The sequence below is a fragment of the Protopterus annectens genome, chromosome 5.part1 (genome assembly GCF_019279795.1).
Source record: "Protopterus annectens isolate FY-2018-M chromosome 5.part1, PAN1.0, whole genome shotgun sequence".
Taxonomy (NCBI): Eukaryota; Metazoa; Chordata; order Ceratodontiformes; family Protopteridae; genus Protopterus; species Protopterus annectens.
The window spans coordinates 430,122,328-430,147,175 of record NC_056736.1 but is presented as its reverse complement, the minus strand read 5'-3'; the positions used below and the strand labels follow the sequence as shown (position 1 = coordinate 430,147,175).

Here is a 24,848-nt window from a genome sequence, read left to right as displayed (position 1 = left end):
CTTTCTAAAAGTACATATTCATTAATACATAAGGTTTTTATTTTGGCCCAAACTGAGTTAATAACCCCCCCATCTTGGCAATATACATTTATTTCGCCAATTTTAAAACCTAATAAAGAGCCAACTAGATGTTCTTCATATCGGCCCATCTCATTACTTAATGTTGATTATAAAATGTTTATGAGTATCTTTGCTGATAGATTGAAGACAATCATTCCCGGCATTATAGATATAGATCAGACAGGCTTCATTGTAAATAGAAATACTTTTGATAACATAAGAAGAACTTTAACATTAATAGATTTTGCAAATAGGAAAAAGAAAGATTTAACACTTATTAGTCTTGATATAAGTTCAGCATTTGATTCAGTAAGTTGGGACTATCTGTTTACCTTAATGAAGTGCACAAACTTCTCAGATGCATTTGTAAATCTAATTGAGCATTTATACAAAGGAACGTTGGCTTATATTAAGGTAGGAACATATGTTTCACAAAAATACCCATTCTTAAAGGTACAAAACAAGGATGTCCACTTTCTCCACTATTATTCACTTTAGTAATGGAGCCTTGGGCTAATTTGATCAGAAACAGTACTGACATATAGGGTTTTGAAATAGATGAAAATACAACATCCAAAATTCAACTTTTTGCAGATGATGTTCTAATTACATCAGCAGGATCTAATTCTTCTATGCAGTCTCTATTTGATAACATGATGAATTTTAAAAGTATTTCTGGTTTAATATTCAATGAAGAAAAAACTAAAATACTACCTATATATACACAAAAAATATTCTCATTAGTGATTTTACTAAATATGTACCCAATTCAGGTCAGATAACTTATTTAGGTATAATACTATCTAAAGATATTAAATCTATTATATATAATAATTATAATACCTGTTTTCTTAATATACAAAATCTTTTTAATACCTGGAATAATATGTTTTTTCTATGGAGGAGAGACTTACAATTATTAAAATGATAATATTCCCCAAGATTTTATACTTAATACAATCAATAATACTTCCACCTACAAAAATAATTATCAAGAAACTGAATACACTAATGTTAAATTTCCTATGGGCACCTAATAGACCTAGGATTGCATTAAAGAAACATACTAATAGCTGGTCTCAAGGGGGTATTTCTTTTCCAGACTTTAATTTATATACTCTTCTATTGTAAAAGTTATTACTTTATTAATAGATCAGTCATATGTCGCAAAATGGAAAGATTATTGGGAGCTAATTAGTATGCACTTCATGAAAATCTCCTTAACACATAAAAATATGATTGTAAATAACTCCATGTTAAGGTTACTAAAGGAATTTTGTACTTCACCTATTACACCTAAACATATGGTTTGTTACCCATTAAATATTATTATTAGTTATCGTAACTTTATATTCATGCACCCTAAGTATAGGGAATGGAATTTTATTGTATTCCTATAATGTATACTCAGGGTATGCTTTTGTCATCTACTTCTGAAGGAACTCATTTAGCTATAGATAATGATCTAAAGTACTGGTATCAGTTGATATTTGATAATAAAGTTAAAAATCTAGATTTCTTAAAACAAGAATTTGATCTAAGAGAAACTTGCTGGTTAGAGGTTCAGACCTTTAGACAACATCTCATTAATAAAATAGATCTAATGTCTATAACAGTTAAAGAATCTATTCCAGCACTGATTGATTACTTGATATTAAATTTACAACATAAAGTTTCTGATAAAGGTAAACTTTCATACATACATAAAATTATCAGACAAGAAACTTTTTACAGTGTAGGTTCATACTGGAATTATTTCACTTCTATTAATGGGGACCCACCAAATCAACAAGATAAACAATATATATTGGAATCTGCTTATAGAACTACGTCTTCCATTGTCTGGAGACTTTATACATGGACATTTTACATAGATCTTTTATACACCTTTGATGATGAATAAAATAAATAATAAAGATAATTTATGTAAGAGATGTAATGTAGAAATTAATGCTGACTGGGCTCATATGTTTTATGACTGTATAAAATTGAAAGAATACTGGAAGTCAATTAATGAATTTTTGCAGGCTCTTTTTACAGATAATTTCATTATTTCTAAATCTCTTATATTATTCAACACACCTGTACCTCAAAGTGTTAAAAAGATTAAGCTTCCCTTGTTATGGTCTATTCTAGCAGTGGCTAGGAAAATAATAACTAGAAATTGGATTTCAGATACACCTCCTTCGTTCAATGAATTTAAAAATGTTATGAATATAGTGTGCCATATGGAAATAAACACAATTAGGACAAGAACAAATAGAACATCTTATTATATTGTATGGGATAATTTACAAAATTTGTTAAAAAAATTTTAATTTCAATAGCATGGTATTTTAGTTTAGTTAATTGATCTGATTGTAGTGGATGTCTTTGTAAATACTTTAGTTCTTTTGTTGAATATTATAATAATACCTATTTTTAATTACTTGTATAAAATTGTTATGATATTTTTCTTATATGTTAAAACAATAAACCTGTTTTGAAAAAAAAAAAAGATTTGATCATGACTACATATCTCTAGGTATGGCCAGAAGAAAAGAAGCTGTGCCATTTATTAAAAGCTTGATGAAACAAAAATAGACATAAAAGCTCAACAAGTTTTTCCTGTAAAAGTAATGATCTTTCTTACAGATGGACAGAAATTTTTAATACTTTAGAAGAAGCTTTGGAAAATACTACAAAAAACAAAGTATCTGACAAACCTGAAGATATGGATTGGGCAAGTACCAATTTAAAAATACATCCATCTAAAAATGGTTGGACATCAAAAGAAAAAAATTCAAAAAAGATTAAAGAGAAATAAAGCTATGCATTATGCTTTTGTTATTTTTTTGTTGTTGATAATGGATTAACATCATAACTAGGCTGCATCTCTACTGTCATTATATAAGGTAAAAGTTTTCTTTTAATGTTTTGTTTCCTGTTTTGAAATACACTAAAAGCATATGTGATAAACATATAATATGTGTTTTTAGATAGCAGACATGTTCTTATATATGTGCATATTTATATGTTATCATTTCTCATATAACTAAATATTTAATGAGGCACGATTTAAAGCTAGCATTGATTAATATATATTTCCTAGAACTACACAACTAATTAAGCAAATCACATTGTTACTAGAATGAGTAGATGTTATACTCTAGTAAATTACAGAAATGGTGATCATTTCTAATTTAGCCATGTTCCTTTTGTCTTGATTTTAATGATTTCTATGTTTTCTTTTTTGTCTCTCTCTTTTCTTTCTCATATTGTTTGACACGTCTTACACTTGGATGACATGTATTATACCTGTGTACACTCGAGGGGACATGTGAAGGGTTTCAGTATAAACTTTAAAATCTCTTTTTTAATTTAAAAAGCATTTTTCTACTCTTAAAATATACTTAAATAATATATATCTGCATATTTTGACAAGCTCGCTAACTAAAATATGAGTTTAGACATTTTTTCAAATGTCTGTTACTGCCTGACACAAATTAATGATCGTGAGCTTTTCTACTTATGTGAAGACTTCTCTGGACCCTTCATTTGCTATTTTACCACCCTAACATTTAACTTTCAGTTAAAATAACAATTTTCCCACCTCGAGCTGCCTAACGGCAGTTTCAGTGCACACTAGCAAAACAGAGACAAGAGTAGTGTGCTAGCATGAACTTTGACCCTGCCACATCAGGAAGTAGATGCATATACAAGCATGCGGCATTGCTGCATATTCTTGTTCTAGTGGATTTTCTATAAATATATAACTTTTGGAGAGCTTCAAAAACTCAGAATATCCTATATTGGAAAGAAACAAGCAGAAAAGACTTAAAACTGTGCCCCAAAAAATGTAGGTAAGCGAAAACAATGATGTAGCATTTTCTAAAAGATGTACTTGCTTCGGGCACTTTGGTGAGACCTAAAACTGCATCAGGAGCTTGCAGCAACTGGAATAATGTAAATAAGTGTAAAACCCTTCGTTGCTATATCCCTGTCATTTTCATTTTGTTTCCAGTCAGAGACTGGTGCAGTTAAGCATGTAAATCTATCACACTACAGTGCAACCCTAGTGTTGCACAGGGAAACTGTAGATCCTTTCTACTGCTAACACCTCAGGGGATCAGATCTATAGACAGGATAGCTCAACATGAATATTCAGCCTCTGTTTAACAACATCTGAAACTTTTGGTTGTTGAGGACAAAAACAACTGCAGCCAAAAAATGGATATATTCAAGATTTCTCATCTTGAAACTCTTCTGGGCTGCTCATTTTTCTGCTGATTCACATATTAGGTACTCAAGATTTTTTTGGTCCCTTTTGGGAAATCATTACACCAGCTTACTCTGGGTCACCATATCCACACCAGATCTACCAGCTTGTTTCCACACACCCCAGACTTACTCTGATATTGCTCGGACCACTCATTCACCCTAAATGAATCCTGAGGGGTGCTTAACTGGCTCTGCTTCTGTCTTGGTCAGTTTTTTTAATTAATATATGTGCTACCCATTTGCTAGTCTGCCTAGCTTGTCAATCCTCTTTGAGGGTAACTCCCCACAATCAATCAAGCCTTCCCTAAGGGACCATAACTGACAAATGCTTTTCAGCCACCTGAACAGCTAAATGAACCTAGTTTGACTGGGCTATAGTCAGAGCTTTATCTCCCTGTGCCAGAGGAGTGGCCTAGGTACTTCAGTGCAGCTAGTTTAGTCTGTGCTTTGCCAATGATGTTGTTGAAAGACACTAGATCCTGAGACATCTAAATAGTGCTTCTGATTCTATAAATACTGAATTGGGAAAGTCACCATGTCTATCTTTGCAGAAGTAGCAAGCAGTGCAGAAGCACAAATCTCCCTGTATCGATGTTCTTATATGTGTTACTGCACTCATTTGCAATTCATAGTCATGAGTTTCCCATATGGGTGGCTTCTCATCATTGGGAAACTTGCAAGGCTATGGATCACCCAAGTGTACATTTCTACACTGCTCAGTTGAGTACCCTAAATATGTGAAATGCAGCACACACACACACACACACACACACACACACACACACACACACACACACAATTTCACACAGACAGGTAGGCACACAGACAGATGAACATGAATACACACACACAAACACACACACGCACACACACGTACACACGCGTGCACACACACACACACACACACACACACACACACACACACACACACACACACAAATAAACACGCATGTATGCGTGCACACAGATAACTGTAATATTTTACCTAACTCAGATGCTGTTTGACAAGAAAGGCAAAGTGGTACAAAGTTTCATTACAGATCATGTTTCAAATCTGCCTAATCTCCCTTTGCAATTTTATAGACCTCAAACATAAAAGCACATTCACAGACAATAACACAAAGAAACAAAGAGGCAAAAATGTACACAGACTGACATACATGCATCCAGCACATGTGCTCTCATCAAATAGTCTTCCCACTGAAATCAGACACAGATCATGTCAGATACCTGTCATGAGTCAAATAAATACACACACACAAACACTTCTTTGCAGAATAGACTCATATTTGCACGCACAAGAAGCCTTCATGTACAGTTAATCACAGATTCACTGACACAGTCATGTATACACACACGTGCACATACACAGACGTGCACATAGATATATGCCACACACACAGACACACACACACACACACACACACACACACACACACACACACACACACACACACACACACACGCACACATGCACATGCACGAGGACAAACAGCCACACACTTGCAAGAATGCATTCACTATGATTTATCTGGATTGCCAGTCTGTGCAGGTACATCTATCCCACATTTCCTGTGTAAATTTTGCCCATGGGAATACATCCTTGCATACTCATACTTAGCCACATTCACTATTATTTTCTTTAATATTAAAGAAATTTCAAAGAGCTCATGTCTGATGCTTGGGGTTCTCTGGTGTACTGTGGCACCAAGCTGAAAATGAATGTTGTATACTATTATAGCCTGGTGTTTGGGTGTTTTTAGGACATGATTTTTTAAAATGTCAGCTGCAAATGATGCTTCTGCTTTTATCTAATATAGTTGTTCCATGCCATTGCACAGCACACACACTCACACACACACACACACACACACACACACACACACACACACACACACACACACACACACACACTCACACACACAGACACACACACACTATGCATGCACGACTAAATAATAGGAGTTAATCTTCCTTCAAACCTTGAGCTTCTTACTTTCAAAAATTTGCCAGTCAGTGGACCACTGGCATAAACTACTACATCTGTGCCTTTTGATAACATTTTTCTCAGACTCTTAATTTAGGATGTCCTTTTACTACTACCACACCTGAAGTGCTGATAATGTAGGTATTTGTAGGAAAACAGTATTACCTTCTAGTTTCTAGTACTTGACTATTAGTTTAATCTTGACCTGATGTCTGCCCTCATCTGTAACCGATCCTACATATAATAATAATAATAACTACATTTAAGGTCACAATTAAATATTAACTCCCATTAAAGACTACATGCTGTTTAAACTTAGAATGCATATAATTACCTTAAGGAAGGTTATTACATGCTGGATTTATGTTGCTTAGATACAAACTCTGCACACTTATGCAACCAGCTTATTGTACATTTTTCAATTTTTATATTTTCCTCCCAAACAGATTTGTTTGTTTTTCAATTGAATTGTATAGGTTATAGGTCACATTAAAGGTGGGAAACGTTTTTAAATGATTTATAGTAGTCTCATGTTTTATATCACAAAAACCTGGCATTTTAACAAGGGTGTGTAAACTTTTTATATCCACTGTATATTCCAACACTTGTTGGAGCATAGTGTCAGTGAATGACTGGATAACAGTACCCGGTTTTCAGTCATCAACAAACCCGATTAATCATATTTTTGGGACATTTGACTAAATGTCTGTCAAAAGAAGTGCCAAACAGGAGAGGTCCCACTCTTCTAGGATATTGAGCTGGGTGTCTACAAAATAATTGCCAAACAGGAAAGGTGAAGGGTTTCAGTATAAAGTTTAAAATCTCTTTTTTAATTTAAAAAGCATTTTTCTACTCTTAAAATAAACAGGAAAGGTCTCAACACTGATCTCTGTGTACCCATTAGTTACAATCTCATGTTTAGAGACGGTACTAGCAACATTCACAGCCTGGGGTCTGTAGATAGCCAATTAAGCAAATCATGTGGATAGCATAGAAGGTTGCATTAACGTTATATAATTTTTTAATAACACCATCTGGGATAATATCAAAAGGCCTTTACCAGATCAAGGTTAGTAGTGTACAGTGAGTAACCTTTGCCTACAGACTCTGTAAAATGTTCAGAGAAGTGCTGCAGGTTCAGGAGACATGACCTGACCTGCACAAAACCAAAATGATTGGGATATAGACTGGAAAAGTTGTCTGTGTCTTCTTAGATTAGCTCTGCTAAGATACATTCCATGGATTTACATACAAATCTGTTTAGAATTATGGATCTATAATTGCCTGGATCTGTGGAGGCTCCACCTTTGAGTAAGGGCATCACAGTAGCTGTTCTCCAGGCAAAAGGCATAAACTCTGTGTATAGGCTGAAGATAAAAAGCCAATTAACAAAGGGTTTTGGCTGACTTTGCAGATAATTGCAAGCGAAGAGCAGTCACTGAATCCCCAAATGATTTGACCATTCTGCAGGAAGTTTTGTACCAAACAAATAACTGGTGCCAAAATCATGGACTAAAACTAAATACCAAGAATACATTATTGTGCTCTTTAGGAAGGCATCTACCTTGAGTAATTACCACATTAACAATATGCACCTAAAAGATGACCCAATTGTTCTGGATTTGGAAACATATATGGACAGTGACCTATCTTTTGATCAACATGTGCCCACTGTCAAAACAGAGTCTTTATATACTCCATGGCTCATAAAGAAAGTGATTGTGTTTAGATCTAGAGATGTCAATGCACTTGTTACTCAGCCTGCATTAGACCAGTGATTGAGTATAATGTTTCCTTTGCATATATCTATTCAGACACATGCAACAGCTGGAATGCCCACAGAGAAATCTTAATAAAAGGATACAGGACCTAAAAATATGTCTTACATGGACTGGCTCAAAGCTCTGTCACTATCCTTGGTATGATACAGTCTACTAAGAGGTGGCCTATATCTGGCATACAAGGCATCCTCTGACCCAATACTAAAAGACCAGCTGCATATCAACAAGTCAAATGGCATCAGAAATAGTAAGTCTTGGGATCTAATCCTGTTCTGCAACATTAACAGAATGTATTGGAAGGACAAGTATATCTTGAAGGATACTCTGCTCTGGAACAAACTCCCCATCCATGTAAAACAAAGCTCATCCCTATCCATATCATATCCATATCCAACTTAGATCTATGGATGGGCATTAGAAAAGTTATACCAGGGAGGGATGGCATAAGAATTTAGGTGTTAACCTCACAGACAGAAGGTTAAGTCTTGAGTATTGGGTATGTTGTTAATGGTCGACAGACTAATAACTTAATATTTCCTGTGAAACTATGAACGATTGCCCCCTGTGCTACTAATGAACAGGGGTAGCTCTGAAATGCTTTATCTCATGCGTGGTCCCCTCAAACTATCTATGATATTATCCTAATTTTTCTCACTAGGGGTAATACATAATTACAGACTCCCCATCCACATAAAACAAAGATCATCCCTGCCCTTATTCAAGCACAACTTGGATTTATGGATGAACAGAAAATTTATCCTATAACTTTGTTCTGCACTAATGGACAGAGATAGCTCTTAAATGCTTTATCCCATGCATGAGGTCACATCAAATTATCTATAATATAATCTCCTATGATCATTAGGGGTAGTATATAATTATTAACCATGTAATGTGTAAGGCCAATCTAACACCAAATGGCATAGGTTAATTCAAGCACCAAAAAGGAAACTGGCCAAGCTTAAAATAACCTTCAAAGGTAGCTAGCCTAGTACTTACCTATGAACTTATAACATTTTAAGAAGTGGTGGTGCATGTCTGGTACTGATGGAAATGCAGCCTGGTATGATTTCTGGTCCCATGATACCAGTACTTTTAGTTTTTGTCATGGATTTTATCACTTGTTCAAGTTGATTTTAAGACAAACTAAATTTTCAGGGATATTGAAGCAACAATGTGGGTAGGCGGGGTAAAGTTATCATAAAATTCATCTTATAATATATTGACAAGATTGAATTGAAATATGTGATATGTGAGATATGTGATATGTGGGAAAAGTTTTGGCAACATGGTCATTCATTCAACTAAGGTTTTAAAGATTTCATCATTTTTGGGTAAGTGACATTTCATTCATTTGAAGTAGACTCACACAGACACACACACACACATATATATATATATATATATATATATATATATATATATATATATAAAACCACTACTAAATACTGAACACTCACTTTACCGATGCCCAAAATCCCGAGACCAAACACCAACACAATAATACCGAAAAACCAAAACTGCAAAATTCAAACTACCGAAAACTACACACAACATACACCACACACAGACACACACACACACCTTCCCCCAAAACACAAACACAGAAACCTAACCTACAGACCTACAGACTGCACCCCCTATGTTGGGGGTTGCAACCCGCCACTCCCCCTACTTAATTATTCTAACTCCAAGATCGCACTACCCAGACAAACACATGAATACGCCGCCACACGCCTACATCCCCCCCGCAGACACACATCACACTCACAACACACACTTACACACTAAACCTCTATCCAACAGAGTTAAACAGAAATACTTACCTGCCCTTCCACCACACCGCAACACCAGAAGCATGAATTTCAAACTCCCAATAGTCGGGATTTTGAAATTCGCACTTCTGGTCTTTCGGTAGTTTGCAGTTTCGGCTATAGGGTCTTGTGGTCTCGACAGTTTGAAACTCAGTATTTCAAACCTTTGAGATTTTGTAGTGTTCCTATAGATATATATAGATATATATATATATATATATATATATATATATATATATATATATGTGTGTGTGTGTGTGTGTGTGTGTATTATGTATACATATCTATATATATATATATCTATAGATATATATATATATATATATATATATATATATATATACATATATATATATATATATATATATATATATATATATATATATATGGGTCTACCTGATAATGCCAACACGCCAAAACACCGACAACGAGATAACCGACACCACAAAACCAAAAGTTCAAAAACATGAAACTTCACATGCCTGACAAACCGCAATCCCGACAATCAACAAAACAAATACCTTTCCCGAAAAGCACACACACAACACAAGCACACCAAAAACCTTACAAACCTACACTAAACCTTACATATACAACTATTTATGCACTAACCTTAATCCAAACCCTAACCCTGAAGTCCGTCACTATCGCACATTTACCTGACCCGCACCCTAACCCTAACTCACTTAATCCGCCCCGACCCTAAAGTCCGTCATATCACACACTTACCTGACCCGCACCCTAACCCTAGCTCACTTAAACTACCCCAACCCTAATGTCCATCACTATCGTACACTTACCTGACCCGCACCCTAACCCTAACGTCCGTCACTATCACACACTTACCTTACCCGCACCCTGACCCTAACGTCCGTCCCTATCGCACACTTGCCTTAACATGTCGATGTTCTCAGTGTCGGGATTTTCAACTGTCGGTCATCTCCGTTGCCGAACTTCCGGTGTCGGTTATCTCATTGATGGTGTTTTCTGCTTTCGGCGTAATCAGGTAGACCCATATATATATATATATATATATATATATATATATATATATATATATATATATATATATATAGGTTTACTATCAAAATTTGTAAACTTACTTCATCGTGGTTCATTTAGTCGAGGGTATAGATGCTAAATATACAAGGGGGAGTCATCTGCATGTTGAACGATGGTTGCATGCTGGGTGGCTGTGCTGAGCCTGTTGTTGAATATGGTGAAGAGAGTGGATTTATTTGTAAGTGTCCAGTCTAGGAATGATTTTTTTTTGCTATGTTTGTCAAATCTTTTAGAGGAATGTATAACTTGACAGAAACCTTGGAGGTTAATAAAATAGGAGGGATTTTCCAAGAAGCAGGTGTACCAGTCATGTTGAAATACCCCATTATTATTGTTTCTTGGCTAAAAGTTGAGACACACCAACAAAGAAGGTATTCGATTACATCTGCTTTGTTACATATATATGTGTGTTTCTGTCTGTGTATATGTCTATGTGTGTATGTATGTGTGTGAGTGAGAGAGAGAGAAAGAAATAAAGACAGAGAGCATCAGTGTTTGTGAGAGAGAGAGAGAGAGAGAGAGATAAATACAGTGCAAACTAGCTTCTTCTGACTGCAGCATGCAGTCTATAATGCATTGCCTAAACAATAAGCAGTACACATCTCTAATGTTGGCATTATTGATTAACTTCATTCCTCACTGATTCACCAGCAAATCAAATGTTCTAAGAGGAACAGAGCAAAACTTCAAAATTAGGGATATTCTTTCATTTATTTGATTACAACAGGACATCTGAGGTAAATTCACTTAGCAAAGTGGCTTTAACTGCTATACAAGTGCGCGCGCGTGTGTGTGTGTGTGTGTGTGTGTGTGTGTGTGTGTGTGTGTGTGTGTGTGTGTGTGTGTGTGTGTGCATGAGCGTGTGTGTGTGTGTGTGTGTGTGTGTGTGTGTGTGTGTGTGTGTGTGTGTGTGTGTGTGTGTATGTGTGTATGTTTTGGAATCTGTCTGTGCTTCTGAATATATAAATTTGTGTGTGTGTGTGTGTGTGTGTGTGTGTGTGTGTGTGTGTGTGTGTGTGTGTGCGTGCATATGTGCGTGCATGCGTGTGTGTGTGTGTGTGTGTGTGTTTATATATCTGTGTGTTTTTCTGTGTCTGTGCATGTAGACAGTAAATACTTATAGACAATATTTTTAGCTGTAAACTTCTTCCTCTAACAATTCCATATGCTGCAAGTTTCAAACATTAGGCAGAAAAAAAAATATTGTATTTTGTATTTTTTATTTTATTTGTATTATTTTACATTTGTTTACCAGGATGCTATACTAATCACAGCTGACCATGTGCAGGTAGCACCATTTATTTTAATCAAAAATATTTAATAATAGTATACAGTAATAAAAAATCCAAAACAATTCAGCAGATGCCCATTTTCTAAGTACAGTAATGCCTGGGGCTTGCAACTTCCCTACGCATGCATCAGTTTCCTAATAACACTACTCTATCAAGAGTTGTTGTTTATTGGTTTCTATGTGTAATCTTCCACTTCAAAAACTGGTTTTGGAAGTTCAGTATACTATGAAATAATGTTTCATAAAACATGCATGATCGGTGTAAAACTCATATTCTTCTTTATTAAAGATTGTTTGACTATCGCATTTTGTTTTCTTATTACAGTCAGCAGTAAAGCTCCTAACATTACTGAAAAGACCAAATTACCACCGTAACAGCTATAAATAAATGCTATCTAGGGGTCATGCTACTCAACACTAGAAGTCTATATCTCAAGATGCACTTGCTCGAAGCACTCCTCAAAATGGAGAACATCAATATTTGTGCTGTAACAGATACCTGGTTTAAAGCAGCAGAAAGCACCCCTGTGCTACCAGGTTATAACACATTCCACACCTTTCGTCCCCAGAACATGGACCAAAGTTCCAAAGACAGTGCTGTCTCCATATTCATAAAGGATATGCACACCTCCAGACTATTAGCCCAACATAACGCATCTGAGATACTTCAGGTACAACTAGCATTAGGTAAAATGACAATTCAGGTTGTAGCCTGCTACAGGTCCCCAATCATGTCCCAAGGCTCTCACTCCATGTTCCTAAGAACCCTGGAAACTATTAGGGTCCAACCCAACATTCTCATACTAGGTGACTTCAACTACCCCTCCATCAACTGGGAAAACTACTCATGCACCAATACACTGGCCCAATGCTTCCTGGAATTCATTAATTCCAATGCCCTGGACCAACTCATTCTTACCCCCGCTAGAAGAAGTAACATCCTTGAATTGGTTATTACTAACATGGGTAGTCATTGCTCTACACCAATATACAATTTTTCCCTGGTTAGATCCGACCACAAACTAATCACCATGTAAATCCACATCTCACCCACACACACCCTCTCCTGGAAAGGTAACCACCATGAAAAACTTCTCCAAATCTGATTTGGGCACCTAAAAACAAAGGTGGCTAACTTTGCGGCACCCACGTCAATGGAAAATACATGCATGACTGCCAAATCATACACAAACAAACATGTACATAAATGCATGGAACTAGTCATACCCAACAGAACCAAGATGTTCTCCTCTAAAAAAGGAAGCCAATATGGTGGTCCCCTGCCATTAATAAACTCTACAACAGAAAGAATAAACTATTGCAGAAAACGGTGAAGTCCCAAGACTGGAAAAACTCCCTTATTAGCCTCAACAAAAGTTGAAATCCCTCATCAAAACTTCTAAAGCCAGCTATGAAGGCACAATTGCATCAGACACTAAAAACAACCACGAAACCTTCTATAGTTATATCAAAAATCTCCACTGCAATACCAGGTTTGTTCTGAGTTACTGCACAATGCTACATCCTATACTGAGCCAACAGATACGGCCAACATACTGACTGACAGAGGCAGTGCCAACTTTAACCCTCCCCCTCCCCAAAAGACCAATCATAATACTGGAGGAATGCCAGACTCCCAGCATTACTGCAGCACAGGTTAAAGCTGCATTGTCCAAGGCCAAGAATGCAGCTTACGTGGGACCCAACAATATCCCTGAATGTGTTCTACGTAAACTACAAAGTGAACTAGAACCACACCTGTGTGGCCTGTTCAGTCAAAGCCTCACCTCAGGCTTTGTCCTTACCAAATGGTGCTACAGTCATCCCTCTCCATAAAAGGGGGGGGGGGTGACTACAGACCCTGGGAATTATTGCCCCATTAGCCTGATGAGTCTGATATGCAAGGTTATGGAGCACATCATCATGGACCTAAGTAACAAGGATATAGGGAATCTCCAAATGCTAGATCCCACGCAATTTGGTTTTGTGAAAGGTAGATCATGCCTGAACAACCTGGTTGACTTCTTTCAGTCAATCACCAGAGCTGTGCTTGAGGGCAAGGCAGTTCATACAGCCTACCTCGATCTGGCCAAGGCTTTTGATACCATTCCCCACTCAGGAATTATTGATAAACTCACCAAACTAGGCATCAACCCCTATATCACTAGGTGGGTTGCAAACTGGCTCACAGATAGAATCCACAGTGTGAAAGTAGCACATTCCAAGTCAGACTGCCCACCAGTCATGAGTGGAGTCCCCTAGGGATCAGTCCTGGGTCCTCTCCTGTTTAGCATCTACTTTTCAGAAGGCCAAGCCAACATGAAGAGACCCTGTTTGACCAAATTCATAGACAACTGCAAGCTGGGAGCCATTTTTAGCTCCCCCAAGTGATTTAGACATTCTACAGAAAGGCCTCACTGAGACCAATGACTGGTTTCAAAACCATGACCTTAAGCTTAATGCCAAAAAACACGTTGTCATCCCCTTTGGGAAAAACTAATTTCCCACTAAATACCAGATTGATGGGAGCCCACTGAACATTGAAGGTGTTATAAGACATCTGGAGACACAGTTTGACAGCAACCTCTCCTTCAACCACCACATTGCCACTGTGGTCAGAAAGTCCTTTTATGTGGCACATCTCATGATCAAGGATTATGCATCCAGAAAGAAAAAGGTCATCATCTCTCTCTACTCTTCCCTCATTAGGCAAATCATCGAGTATAATGCTCCATTTGGCATGTACCTCACTAGACACATTCAACAGCTGGAAAGGCCACAAAAGTATCCCACAAAGAGGATCCTAGGCCTTAAACACATGTCATACATGGACAGACTAAAAAAAACTCCACCTATTCTCTGTCTCATATCATCTACTAAGAGGTGATCTCTGCTTGACTTACAAAGCCATGTCTGACCCAGCTCTGTTAGAAATGCTACATCTAAAGAAATCCCAATCCCTCCACACCACATGCTCCAGAGACCTCAAACTTATTACCATAATCAACAGAACATACTGGAGGGACAGGTTCTTAACCCAGAGACTGCCCAACCTCTGGAATAGACTTCCCATACATGTCAAGCAGTGCACTTCTTCAAGAGAAATCTTGATGAGTGGATGGGAAATAGAAAGTTCACCCTGGGGATTACTCCAATGTCTCTACTTGATAGAGGCACTGGGAACTAAGGTCGGGCAACACAATGCCAGGGCACTTCTATGGACTAGGCTTGCAAAGGCTCCAGGGCCATTAGCCTAGTACACACCTATGAACCTATGAACTGTCTGTTTATACAATTAGATATTTGATAATTGTGGTTTCACATTACTGTTTTATAACTGTACAATGTATGCTGTGTTTAAAGCATAAAACATGTTCTACATTTTGTTAAATAACTTTTTTTTCAAGAATTCCTGCAGATCAAGTTTGCTAAAATGAGCCTTTACTAGAAATCTGAGTAATATATAATGAGTCAGCTAGATTCTTCCCATTACCCTAAATGACCATACCTCACAATGTACAGATTTTCACAGAATGTCCATATTTTTGCCTCATATTTTTGGTCTGTTCCGTAAAAAAATTGTGATTTTTCTGGATTTTTATGGCAAGTCACAGAGGGATGAATTCACAAAATAATGACAGTCGTTTGAGTTTCAGACTTCATATCCTTCATAAAATGTTTGGTAACACAAGACCTTTTATTCTAGCAACTTTCTAAGTTTATAAGAGCAATACCTAAAATGTGTCCCTATTTTTAGGGCTTTGACCCCCATTATTATTGGCTTTGTCCAGATTTTGTTTTCTGCCAAGAGGTTGAGAGCTACTATTATAAAAAAAGAGATCCTTAAATGTTCTGCAGATACCACAAAATGTTGCATTTATGCTCTTATCACTATACCAAACTGCCAGAAGAAAAGTGCATAGGCTTGCCTGTGCCTAAAATGGTTTGAAATTACTTTTAAATTATGCCTTCAACTCAATATAACAGCACAGAACTTGTTGTTTTTATGTGTTTAAATGGAATTGTTCTCTTCTAAATAAAAAACATGCACTGATACAACGTTGTATGTAGGTAAATAGTTATTTTATATTACAACTAAATAAATGCTTAGAACATAGCTTATAATGCAAACACATGAACAAAAACTTTATCTAACTTATTAATACAAAAAATAAACAGAAAAGGGAATGTTTAGAAGCAGCTTGAACTATATTGGTTAAAGCATAAAAAGGAATAAGTAGCTGGTTAGTGGCTACTGTCAGCTATTTGTCATTTACACAGCTAAGCTTTTGCTCTTTGGAATGTTTTCTGTATGCTTTAGTTGTAATATACCTCCACCTGCTGGACAAAAATTATTGCAGATTACTAGAAAATAGTAATGGGTACTTCAGGCATTGTCTTCCTTCCAGATGGGAAAGGGATATAATTAACTTGCTCACTGTCAGTTGAACAAGCAATACAGCATTAAAATTAATGACTAGATTCAGCTCAATACTGGGTTACAATGTTAATTCTGAGATGAAAGAAAAGTCTAGCAGCTAAACAAAATTATATTATAAGGTGTTAGTCATCTTAATGCCAGCTACTGACACAAACTATACTATTAAAGTGTTGTTGTGTCTTTCGGCTTTTCCCGGTTAGGGGTTGCCACAGCGGAACTCTGGTCTGATAATGATTGGCAGTAGATTTTTACGTGCCGAGTTGCCGGCCCTGACGCACAACCTTCAACGAGGGTACGCCCATTAACACATGTCTCCACACAGAAGACGCTGTAGCTGAGAATTGAACAGGGCAACGTCTTACTGTGGGGTGACAATGCAACCGTAGCACCACCACCCCAAACTGTACTATTAAAGTGTATGTCAAAAAAAACCCCTACTACTATTCTTGAAACTGCAGCCTTTATTAATGGCAGAATGATGACATTACTTTACCAAGTGCAATTTAATAAATTCTGGTTGCTATTACACAGATGCATACTTGACCCAAACTTGACATAACAGGAAGAATCAAATGTTAATGTTATATGGTATGTCATATCCTGAAGCCTAAAACTGATTTTATCTTCTGCAAAACTGGGTGTTGGACTAAACATTCTGACATCAAAAAATGTAAACATAAGTAGATAAATCTATCAATCGAATAAAAATCAATATAAAACCAACAAAATACTCCTAGATGCCTACATTTTGTTAGTTACTAACCTCAGTAAATGAAAGCTGAAAGTGTAGACCAATAGACAATGAGCTTTAAAATGTAGGTGTGAACCAGCACAGAAGACTTGTCTTATCTATATTACCTTTCTGTTCTATAAGAAAACATTCATTCATTCAAACGACACCAAACCAAAAATCTGAATCTGAACTTGCCCATACCCTAAAGCAGCTACAGCCTGCGCCAGTTATCAAACCCCCTACATTATTCAGTTCAGTTTTGAATTCCCATACATTATTTGTTTTTATTTATTCCTTGCAGACTGGGTTAGTCCATCTAGGACTAGGGACATCCATTCAGGGGATACTTGTGGTTTTATTTGTACCACTTGGGTTAAAAGTGGTAAGAGCATCAGGGAACTCATATCAACTACCACTTAAGTAGATGAGATAGTGCTTTAACATCTCATCCAAAGGATGACACACACAGGAATGCAGTACCCCTAATGTTCCACTTTAGTGTCAACAATCCAATTACTGAGACCGGTAATAGAACCCACAGACTTCTGTTTTTCCAGCATCAAAGACAAGCATGTTAACTATTGAGTCACCGAGCCCCAACCATTAGCAAATGACATTTATGCAGAATAATATGTAATATGCCATTCAAACATGACTCTTCTTTTTGGCAATGTCTGTTACTGAAAGCTTCTGTTATGTTGCTCCCTGGTTCCCTTACAACAGTCTGTTAAAATTAAACTAAAAACTATATATATATATATATATATATATATATATATATATATATATATATATATGTATATATACACACACACATATATAAAACCATTATAAAGAACTGAACATAAATGGAATAGATACACAAGCTGTGCTGGGTGGGCAAAGCAGCCATTGCCTCATAGATTACATCCTAAAAGTTGTTAGTACCATAATGAAAAAAGGATGTGCAGTGCAGTCTGTAAAACACTGAAAATCAGCTTAACTTATTTATACATTTATTTATTTATATTAAGGTGTGTGGAATGCACCATAGGGATAATTTCAACCATGTCGTTATTATAGATATAAGACAACTAAAGTAACACATATTATAGGTAACAGCTGATGACCTGAGCCATATAAATGTGTTTATTCTACATAAAAGGATGTCTACTTTTATGTAAGCAGTACAGTATGATCTGAACAGGAGAATATTGTCTTGTATAGTTAAGTGGGATTAAAATGTGCATGCTGACAGCTGCAACAGGAGAGATCTGAGGCTTATTTTTAAGGTTAATATAACAGGTGTACTAGTGATAGCAAGTGGTATATAATTCCAGCGTTTGACACCTACAATGAAGAAGGCATGGATGTTTGCACACCAAAGGCACAGAGAGACAAAGTTCTAATTACTGTCCAGTTAACCTAAGTTTGACTAATGTTTCAGCCACTTGATGGCACTGGCAGAGAGAATGAGTGACATGGATAAAGAGAGAGTTGAAGCCAGCCATACACACTGCCACATTCCCTTGTAAGATAGACAGAGACACAGATCATGGATAGGGCATGAACATTATGTTAATCAATCCACCAATGAGTTAAGGCATTTGTAGGAATGCATAGAAGTACATACACTAAAGAGAAGGTCTTTGTGGGCCTCTGTGGTGAATCTGCTTCCTTGTCTTTTGACAAGGGAATCGGGTTAGGTTTTAATGTTTGCTCATGGCTATCTCAATAATGGCACCCCTCAGAAAGCACAATCCTTGGCTCATGGTGAAATTATCAGAGCAGTGGAATGTGTGGACACTCTATGTTTAAATGGAGGCTTGATGGTTAATGGGAAGAAGGCAAAAATAACCTAGTAAAAAAAAGAACCAGGATGTTGAGCATATGTGATGTGTGACAGAAATGAATGATAAGTGAAAAATTCTGGCCAGAGGTACGGTGTTATGGACGGGTGTTATGTTTTATCAACTAACAGGGCATTAGTTGAGACATTCTAGTATGTAAATAATTGTACCTTTTGACAACTGGGCTTGGAGATTGATGGGAAGGATATCAGCTTTAGTGAAGGATAAGTAGCCGTATCCACCTTTGGTAGAAGCACATGTATGGTAATAAGCTCAGTTTTAAGAAATCTGAAGTTTGTGAATGTTAATGGGAGAGTTACTGATCACCAGAGCAATGGAGTTTAGGAGAAGAAGCAAAATGCTTTGTGAAAAAAAATTGCTTTTTTGGTAGTTGGTGTTGCAGCTAAGACAACTTTTTCACTTGGCATTGAAAATTGTAAACTTGCTTGTTACTGTGTGCTATGCAAACCAAGTACAAGTCTGTCCAGAGTCTCACTGGATGATAGTAAGGGGATTCTGTGATAACCAAGTCATGCTCCGTTTTTGTACGTACCTAACCGTATAGTATGGATTTGGTACTGGAAAAGCTTATATTTAGTCATAGAGATGCTAAACTATCATATAAGAGTATTACATTTAGAAATGTCTTTGAAGATGGTACTAAATAGGACAGACCACTAAAGCAATATATCATCACCACATACAGGATAGTTGTCAGTCATTTGCTTGCTTGATATGTTATGAATGCAAAGAGAAAATGGTAACAGGCTATTATAGAACCTTGTGAAACACCTGCAGATGGAAACAAGGTGGATGCATGCGGGTAGTGGGTAAAGATGGATGAGTTATAGAATACAAGAATGTAGAATTTATGTATGACCTGTTGAGAAAGATATTGTTAGAAATAATAAAGGCCAAGACCATAACTGCTTAAGAAGTGTTAAAGTGGATTGTTCTGAGAACCTGATACCAAATGCTTTGTTCATCATCATCATCATCATCATCATCATCATAATCATCAATCCCCTTCTTCCCATTTTGACATGGGGTCGGGGTGTCATGTTAACTGTTACCATCTCTCTTGATTCAATGCCACACTCCTGTCTTCTTCGACAGTCATGCTTGACTGCCACAGATCTTCTCTCACACAATCCATCCACCTCTTTGCTGGATGCTCTCTTTTCCTGTTATCTTCTTCCTATCTGTCTCAAGTCTTCTTCACCAGATTGTCTTTAGCTTTTCTGCACATGTGCCTGAACCACCGTAATCTGTTCTCTTTGATTTTTTCTGCAAATGGAGCTACTTTGGCTTCTGCTCTTATATCCTCATTTCTACAGCTGTCCCACAATGTGCATCCTAGCACCCTTCTCAGACACTCCATTTCCATCACCTCTAGCTTTCTCATCTGCTCTGCCTTTACTGTCCAGGTTTCTGTACCACACAGTAGTACTAGTCACACCACTGTCTTGTACACCTTACTTTTCAGCTTCTTTGACATTCTTCTGTCACAGACTACACCTGACACTCTATGCCAGCTGGCTGTGGCATCTCTGATTCTAGCTCTGAACTCTTCATTCAGACTTCCCTTCTACTCAACTACCCTCCCAGATACTTAAAGCTGTTAACCTGTTCCACTATCCTCACTTCTATCTCAGTTCTCAGCTTCTTTGGATTTCCTCAATTTGCTGCCATTACTACTGTCTTATCAGTACTTAGTTTCATCCCCTGTGCCTTCAGTTTTACCTTCCATTTCCCAATGTTTTGCTGAAGTTTTTGCTCAGAGTCTGCCTGTAATGCTACATCATCTGCATACAGCAACTTTGTTGATCTTTTCCCTCCGACCTGTTTGCTAATGTAGTCCATCAGCCATATGAACCGCAGTGGACTCAGAGCTCAACCCTGGTGTACACCCACTCCCACCGGGAACCCCTCAGTGAGACAAAACACTGTTCATAATTAAGTCGCTGGGTCCTTGTACATAGCCTACACTGATTCTACCAATGTGTCTGGGACTTCAACCACCAGAGTACAGCTCAATTCAGTAGGAATGTCCAGCTGGACTCTTTCCTCATCTCTAGCTTCTTCTCAACTATCTGTCTCACTGCAAACATCGAGTCACTTGTGCTGCATCCTGATCTGAATCCAAACTGCTCATCTCCCATCTTACTTTCCATGCTTTGTTAAGGTTAACTAATGCTGAATCTGTTAGATCACTGATTTCCATGGGTTTGAGTATTTATAATGCAAGGCATTTTTTGAGATGGTACAAGTCGGTATGGCATACTGGGACCTTTGCTGCAACAGCACTGGATAGAGCAAGTCCACTTACATGCAAAATTTAAACTTCCGTTCACCGAAAAATAGCTTTTCAGCCTCAGGCCATGTCATGATGTGTGTGTCATAGAATTGTGGGCTGCAGCAGTTGACAGGACTGTGTAATCATGACATGGGCTGCTGATTAGCCCTGTTACTCTCACATTCTCTTCCCGCACTTTAGTTGCAAGGAGAGAGTGAGAGGAGAAACAGGGCTATGGTATGTGTATCATCACATTTGTGTGTTTTTTGGGGCTGTTGAGAGGGCCACGGCTCAACACCAACCAGATGCTTTATTTTTTCCTGGCATACTACTACTCTGAAACTTAAGGGCCGTGGCATTGACTTTTTTATATGTTATAAGCTGACAGGGTTTAACCAGATACTAGGGAGGCAGTGTGTGTGTGGAGGTGGAGACTGTTGATTTTCTTTTTTTTAAATACATTGACTGGGAACAGGGCAGGGTCAATGAACCATCAATGGAACCACTGTCCAGATGATTCCGGTGGATTGTCTGTGTGTGTTTTGGGGCTGTTGATAGGCAGGGCCAACCAGATACTTTATTTTTTGCCTAGCAGGATCAACCTACTCTATGTGTGAAACTTTTAAGGGCTGTGGCATTGACTTTTTTTATATGTTATGTATAACCTGGCAGGGTTTAACCAGATACTAGGGAGGCAATGTGTTTGAGGGACTGTTGATTTTCTTTTTTTAATACACTGGCAGGGTCAACCAAATGCCTGTGGTGAGTGTGTTTTGGGGGGCTGTTGATGACTGTCCTCAATTCTGGTTTGGAATGTTTAATGTTTTGTAGTATGTATGTATCACTAATGGAAATTACATTGTACATTTAGATATCTACCCGTATTGTATTGTATTTTATTTATTTATTTATTTTAGTTTGTTAACTGGGGTAGCACACTGGTCTCTTTGGGCCATTTTACAGTTTTAGCCCAGGAAATTAAAATAAAGTACAGACTACAAAATTGGTATTACAGCATGACAGGAAAGTAACAGAGTCCATAAACGTATAATATAAATTCATTCTGAAATGGTAAAGAGAGGGAGGGAGATGAGATTTTGTCATTAGTAATTTAGTAGAGAGGTAAAGAGATACAGGTATTAATAGGGAGAATAAAAGTATGTGAGAAATTAGTTGTGCCTATCAGCTAACAGTATGTCAGTTTCGACATGGTAGAAGGGTGGTAGGACATAAAGTTGAATATAAAGTGCACTTCTGTGGCTCTGCTCAACAGGGGCAGAGGTAATTAATTTTCTTGGGTGTCGTAAGCCAGGGAACCTTGTTGGCTAATTTACTTAGGCCCTTGGGCTGATAGCCTAGTACCTACCTATGAACCTCTGAACCTATGAACATGCTTATTGCCTACTCTATTAAAATTTTTTTGTCAGAAGCTCAGAAGACTGTGTCATATTTTTTAAATCTGTGAAATGTAATTCTTTCTTTGGGGAGGTAGTGGATTGGCTGTAGCCTGTAGATAATTTAATACAGTAGCATACAACTGTAACATTATCTATGTTATTTCTTAAATTTATCCCCAGTTTCTTTAGATTCTTCAGCAAAAAGGTGCTATTATGAATGTTCCAAGATCCAACTTTTAAAACAGATGTTTGGAATATTATAAATCATCAAAATAAATATAATTTATCTAAGCAGTTGTATAATGGTATTATGAATTGTGAATAGAATGCCTGTGTTTGCAGCTGCTATATTGTGAAGGTCAGTACTTCTCATTATGCACGTACAACAGTGTTACTGATTAGGTTACATTTAACGACAGTGTGGGTCAGGACTCATACATCTCAACCAGTACAATTTTGGTAGAGCACTGATTACATTTAATAGCTTCTTCACTGTCAGAAGAGTTCATTATCCTCTTGTTTCAAGTCAGGAATATACTTCATTGAGTCACTGTGCATTCTATGGAAACGTATAAGCACATTGCTAAATACTAGACCATTTACCCTTTAGTGATGGCCAAAGTTGCTGGCTACTTTTCTGGGACAGGAAGCCCTATAAATAAATGACTGTGACTGAGCAAGGATGATCCAAATTTCATAGTTTGTAGTGACACTATGAGGATGGTGCCTATGCCAAATGTTGCTTGTGCTTCAAGCAGGAATGCTGCAGATGAGCCAGATGGTGCTATGGAGGTAGAATCCTTACAAAGTATTGCTTCTGCTTCATGTAGTAATGCCATTCATGAGGCTGCTGGTGACACAGACTGGCCTGACTGCTGGACTATGGACCAGAAAAATGACTACTGCAGTAAGTACAGTTGGCTTTTGATTCGCAATAAGAAACTTGGATGTAAAACGTGCCGTAGTGTGGGGGGTCTTGGCATAGAGACTAAGAAGGGTCTCATAATTGCAAAGGAATGGACCAATGACTTGATAACTTCCTTTGGTGAAAGTCAACAGCAACAGTTAACATCCCTGTGAGAAAAGATATTCGACCACAAGGACTCTGTGAGTCACAAAGCTGCCACAAAGCTTCTTGAAGAAGCAGACAGATTCTGGAGCTGATAGTTTTGAAGGCCCAGGCAAAAGAAAAAAACTGTCACGATGAACATTTTTTGTACTGCCTATAAAGTGGTGAAAGAAAACCAAAGCTTTCATAATTTTGAGTCTGAAATTGATTTACAACTAAATAGAGTTGATATGGGACGCAGTCTTTATTCTAGTAATGCATACATTAATCACGTAAACGATGAAATGAGAAAAATTGTACAAAACAGATTGTCACATCCAGTAGCAAAATATCATTAATTATTGATGAGTCAACGATGTTGAGCATCAAATCGATGCTCATTGTTTATGTTCATACCTGTCTTACTGACAACGGAATGAACTCAGCAGTAAATTTATTTTTGGACTTAACTGAACTGCAAAACACAACATTGGGAGAGATTTTTAATTCTTTGCTTGAGTGCCTAAAATCTCATGTTTTAACACAGGATTACTTGAAATGTAACTTGGTTTGCATTGCATGTGATGGTGCAGCTGTTATGCTTGGATATAAAGATGATGTTAAGAAGCTAATGACAGTCAAGTTTCCATCAGTTATCTTTTGCCACTGTACGAATCACAGATTGGAACTCTTTGTCGGGGATGTAATCAAACAAGTTCCAGGCATTAACAGATTTAAGGCATTCCTTGATAAACTGTATGTGCTATACCATTCCTCACCAAAAAATTACAGAGAATTTCATGTGTGCAAAAGAAATGGACACTCAGATGCTAAAAGTCAAGATACTAT

At 37.2% G+C, this 24,848-nt stretch overlaps 1 pseudogene; it reads left to right on the top strand.

The window, feature by feature from the left end:
* The window catches only part of LOC122803199, a 39,836-nt pseudogene that overhangs the window by 10,847 nt on the left and 4,141 nt on the right, over window positions 1–24,848 (top strand).